Genomic DNA, 6,000 nt, shown 5'->3' on the forward strand with positions numbered 1-6,000 from the left:
TGTTCTGCAAAGTTTCTCTATTGAAGGAAGATTACAGAGGCTCTACTGACATCAAAGGATGGCTTTGTGCTCTCTCCAATATGGCAGTACCAATTGTTTCTCTATTTTTCCTACTATCACTACACTCAAATTTATTGCAAGTGAGCCAGGAGCCAGGGGTCCCGCCGTACCCAGGTAGGAGAAACCGTGACACAATTATCACCTCCCTGTAGAGACATTATAGGCCCTTACACCGCTCTGGCTTCCTAATCTGGGACGTGCGTTATAACACCTTGGAAGAGCCCTGGGATAGTACCCTGCACACGCTGCAATTGGCGTCACAACAAATTCAGAACATTAACAACCCGTATCCTGGCCATTGCACTGGCAGTAGTGCCGCGGCCTTCTCGCTGTTTACCGCAGGCCCAGTGTCGTCACGACTAGTATCACTGGCCTGGGCGCGGCTAAGCTCCATTCAAGTAAACAGAGCTTAGCCCCGCTCAGGCCATTGATACTAGTCGTGACGTCACTGGGCCTGCGGTAAACAGCGAGAAGGCCGTTGCGCTACTGCCAGCGCCGCTGCCTTCTCAAACAGCTGATCGGCAGTGGTCCCGGGTGTCGGAACCCGCCGATCAAATGCTGATGATCTATCCAGAGGATAGATCATCAGTTAAAAAAAATTGCAGAAACCCTTTAAGGCCTCATGCACACGACCGTATTTTGTTTCCGTGTCCGATCCGTTGTTTTTGCGAAGAGGATGCGGACCCATTCATTTCAATGGGTCCGCAAAAAACGCTGTGTGCTGTCCGCATCAGTATGTCCGTTCCGTTGCTCCGCAAAAAAAATTGTGCACGTCATCCATGGACCGCAAAACACATACAGTCGTGTGCATGTAGCCTAATACTGAGGCACAGTAACTGTACCGCTAACAGAACAGATTAACTATGAATGACTGCGCTGTGATGCACACGGTGATACATCATCCCTGCACTCTCCCTACACTCTCTCTGCTCTCTCCCTCTCCAATATTGTTCATTTAAACTGTATGGAACAACACTGTCCCTAGTGCATGAGCGCTTGCCACGGAGACCGCACGGGATGAGGGTTTTAGGCTACTTTCACATCTGCGTTTTGTCCCCATTCATTGTCAATAAGGGCAAAACTGAACAAACCGGAACGGAGTGCACCAGAATACATTCCGTTCCAGTTTGTTGCGTTCCCACGCCGGACACAAAATTGCTGCAAGCAGCGTTTTTGTGTGCGGCAGAGGAATCTGAGCAAAGCCGGATCCGGCACAAAAAAGTCAATGGTGCCGGATCCGGGTTTTTTCAGACACGGTATTATGGGTGATGTCGCATTACTGGGATTGTCTCCCCTACAATGTCTTTCCATTTCTAACACATGCAGCCACCATTTTAGTTAAAGAGGACCTTTCACCTATTATGACACTGTGAACTAACTATACAGACATGGAGAGCGGCGCCCGGGGATCTCACTGCACTTACTATTATCCCCGGGCGCCGCTCTGTTCTCCCGCTATGCCCTCCGGTATCTCCGCTCACTAAGTTATAGTAGGCGGAGATTCCAGTCACTAAGTTATGGTAGGCGGAGTCAGGCCCTTGTTCTGCTCTAGCGCTGGCCAATCGCAGCGCAGAGCTCACAGCCTGGGAGGTTATTTTCTCCCAGGCTGTGAGCTCTGCAATGCGATTGGCCAGCACTACAGCAGAACAAGGGCCTGACTCCGCCTACTATAACTTAGTGAGCGGAGATACCGGAGGACATAGCAGGAGAACGGAGCGGCGCCCGGGGATAATAGTAAGTGCAGTGAGATCCCCGGGCGCCGCTCTCCATGTCTGTATAGTTAGTTCACAGTGTAATAATAGGTGAAAGGTCCTCTTTAAGCAGATAAGTTACCATGAAGGGGACTGGTCAATCGGGAGCTCGCTCATCTGTTCACGGCTTTGGTGACTTTACTCTTTGAGTTATCTTTTGTACGTATACATTTTATCATCGCTTAGTAAACTTTTTATACACCTAAAGCCTCATTGACACATCCGTGTTCATACTCAAATCCGTGAAGAGGTGGTCAGTGATGCCTCCGTGAAGATGTCGTAGCTGCGATAGCGCCGCCCCCCCCGTCATTTCACCCCTCAGATGTCGCGTTCATACATGATTGCGGCATCTGAGTGTAATTTCACACAGTTTTTAACAATAAAAACAATTAGATCAAACTTACCGCCTCCATTTGCTTGCGACGGGTCTGCCGCCGCCATCTTGCTTGAAGATCTCGGCAGAAATCTGGCTGGCGTAATGATGTAATCTCGCGCCGCATGGGTTTTCAGCCGAGATCTTCAAGTAAGATGGAGGCTGGCAAGCTGTCGCGAGCAAATGGAGGCGGTAAGTTTTTTAGACAATTTCAGGTTAAATTGATTCGCTGACACAAGGCATGAGGAAATTTGGTTTCTAGGCGAATCGAATTTATCCTGGAATTCGCATTGAATTCCACTTTGTGGGATTCAATTCGCTCATTTCTAGTCTGTGTGTCCCTTTTTTTGCTGCCCGTGTGTCTTCCATGTTTCACTGACATAGCACAGCTGAAAAATAATTTTCCAAACATCTCTTCCTAGTGATCCATGAAACACGGATGGCATCCGTGTTGGATCCGTGGTTTTCACAGACACAGACTATAATGGGCGTGATGGATCCGCGACAAAATACAGCAGGCATCCGTGCTAAAAACACTGATGTGTGAATACACACATTACAATGAATGGGGACGTGTGCTGGAGAACACGTACAGAACACGTACATGGAACATTGACATGTGAATGAGGCTTAAGTCACGTTAAAAGGGTTTTACCAAGACCTTAACACTGATGACGAGGGTTGGGCGAATCGCGCTTCGTTCAAAACTTTGTTTAAATACTGTACAGAGACCCGTATGTAAGGGCTGCACGGAGGGGAAATTCTCTAAGTCCGACGTCTCGTGAGGCTTTTTTAGGTCCAGGCTCCACAGTGCAGCACAATATACTGCCCCAGCAGAACCAAACACCACAGTGCAGCACAATATACTGCCCCAGCAGAACCAATTACCACAGTGCAGCACAATATACTGCCCCAGCAGAACCAAATACCACAGTGCAGCACAATATACGGCCCCAGCAGAACCAAATGTAGTGTCCCACTAGATTGGCGTGGGCACTACACAAGGGTCAATTGGTGTGCGCGTTCCTCCTACTCACAAGGGACAGAAATGTCATATGTAATTGTGCAATCAATGTATTTTCTACTGTGTTTTTATATGCAATGTTCCCCTGTATGATGCAATAGCAGGCCTAGTTGGGTGTAGTTAGACATCCCAGACACTAGAGGGAGATAGGGAGCCCCTAGTATAAAGGTCCAGGCCCAGACAGGGAGAGGGAGTTCAGAGTCAGGAGTCTGCAGAGACAAGTTAGAAGGCACCAGCCAGTGATGTGCTGAGGGCCTCCTCCTGACATGCAGCTAGACAGCCCAGGCTTCTAGTTGTTACCAGGGGGCTAGTAGAGGGATCCTAGCCTACCTATGGATCAAGTGAGCCTCAGTTAGCTCAGAAGATTACCCCAGTAGTAGGAATGTACCTCCTGGGAGAAACCTGCAGCTTCCCAACCAAGCAAGGATAATACAAGTCAGATAAGTAACCTGATGGGCAGAGGATCTATAAAGTAAAGAGCAAGGGTCAATACTGGAGAGAGAATTTATATACCAAGGATTAAAGCCAGTATTTAGGCATCCGGGCCTTGGGATCCAGCCAGCTAGAATAGCTGAAGGGGATAGAGCAGCATTGCACTGCAAAGCATTAACTGTTGCACCCTCCAAGTATCTTGCATGATTAATTCCTGCCACTATTTAAAGTCTACCTGCTTGTGAAGTATTGTTCAAGGGACTGCATTATCATCACAATCACCTGTAACTGTATGTACAAAGTTGGACTGTGTTCACCAAGTAAAGAAACGTTTGGTTTATCCACTGAGTACTCTGTTATTCCTCCTATAAAATCGGTGTGCCACCGTTACCGGCACTGGCGTCACGAATCCAAAAGGGACCTTGCCCCAGGCACTTAAAATACCTGTAAAATCCAGGGCACCTCATCCACCATCAGGCCTGGTCCCCACATACCGAGGGTGCCCCAGAGGAACTGTGTCTACCTCTCTTTCACTGCTGCATGCCTGCCCAGGGTTCTCCAATATAGTGAGCAACCCTCGATTGCCTATAACCGTGACCTCGCTTCGCTATACCCTGCAGCTCTGGCGTGCTGCATAAATTGGCGTCACGAACAGGATTTACGGAACATTCCTGCGCCATTGCGGATATAAAACTGTGTGCTAAAAATCATCTTAAAGTGACCAAGCCCTAATTGTTTTATTCAAAATTGCTGGGCCAAAAAACTGTCATAAGTTGCGGTGTGAAATTGTGCTTGTTCTGGACTGTTTGCCGCTTATTTAAGCCACCGCTAGCTGTCAAGTGAATAGACAGCGTTTTGCTAAAGATGGCCGCTGAGCTGGCTTGAATTTACTGCTGCGTCATCTTCATCCTGAATTGGCGGTAAAAGTTGGCGCCTTTTTGCTGAAAAGAGCGGGAAAAGGCTATCTGTCGGCGCCACCGCCCTGTCTGGACATTTGCATGTCTGCAGAAATGGACTCCGCCTCCCCCATACTGGAGTACCTGGGGGGCGGCCTCCCAGTGCAATGGGAGGATCTGTCTGAACTTATTGGCGCCACCCTGTCGCTCTCCAGAGAAGGATCGGGCATGTTGGAGAGTGAAGACTGCTCTGCTGGGATGTCCGCGCCTGATCTATTAAAGATGGATTGTATTGGTGTAGAGCCAGAGGACGCTCCACCGGCCTACCCTCCGGGACCGGAGAAACCCGCCTGCCCGCCACTGGGGACGCAACCGGAGAACTACTATGGCTCCTGGAGGGACTTCTTTCAGCCCCTAAAGATATTCTACGAAGAACTGGCAAAGACCGTTCACGAGCGCCACACTGACACCCAACCCCGCCTGGAAAGGAGAAAGGGGTTGGTTGTGGCCTTCGACAAGAACCGTGGCTACTGTTTCATACAAGACTATACCACCGGCAGAGACTTATACGTAAACCGGAGATCCGTCAAGCGGGGTTACCTCCCCGAGCATATGCATAACCTCCGCGAGGGAGAAGAAGTGGAATTCACCCCTGCCGAGGGCCTGCGAGGCCCATATGCTACTGCCGTGACCCGTCCCAAGAAAGAACCGGAGGACTGGGAGGCAGATGAGGACTACTCTGGCTGCGAGCGCAAACCAGCACGCGCTCCAGAACCGGCCCATCACGCATTCCAAGAGCGGGGCTCTTTCATTGGCCCTAACGTATTTTGGCAGCCAACCGTGTTGGAGAAATGGGTGGGTCCCTATCCATCCCCCGAGCTGCCTCGCCGGGAGAAAACGATCCAAGAAATGGAGAATCTGAAAGGACTCCGCGTTACCCTGGATAATATCCGGAAGGGTAAGAGACCTGCACTGCAAAGCATTAACCGTTGTGTCCTCCAAGTATCTTGCATGATTACTACCTACCACTATTTAAAGTCTACCTGCTTGTGAAGTATTGTTCAAGGGACTGCATTATCATCACTATCAACTATAACTGTATGTACAAAGTTGGACTCTGTTCACCAAGTAAAGAAACGTTTGGTTTATCCACTGAGTACTCTGTTATTCCTCCTATAAAATCGGTGTGCCACCGTTACAGGCACTGGCGTCACGAAACCAACAGGGACCTTGCCCCAGGCACTCAAAATACCTGTAACATCCAGGGCACCTCACACAACATCAGGCCTGGTCCCCACATACCGAGGGTGCCCCAGAGGAACTGTGTCTACCTCTCTTTCACTGCTGCATGCCTGCCCAGGGTTCTCCAATACAGTGAGCAACCCTCGATTGCCTATAACCGTGACCTCGCTTCAATATACCCTGCAGGTCTGGCGTGCTGCACAAATACCACAGTGCAGCACA

Source organism: Bufo bufo, chromosome 1 (genome assembly GCF_905171765.1).
Source record: "Bufo bufo chromosome 1, aBufBuf1.1, whole genome shotgun sequence".
Classification (NCBI taxonomy): domain Eukaryota; kingdom Metazoa; phylum Chordata; class Amphibia; order Anura; family Bufonidae; genus Bufo; species Bufo bufo.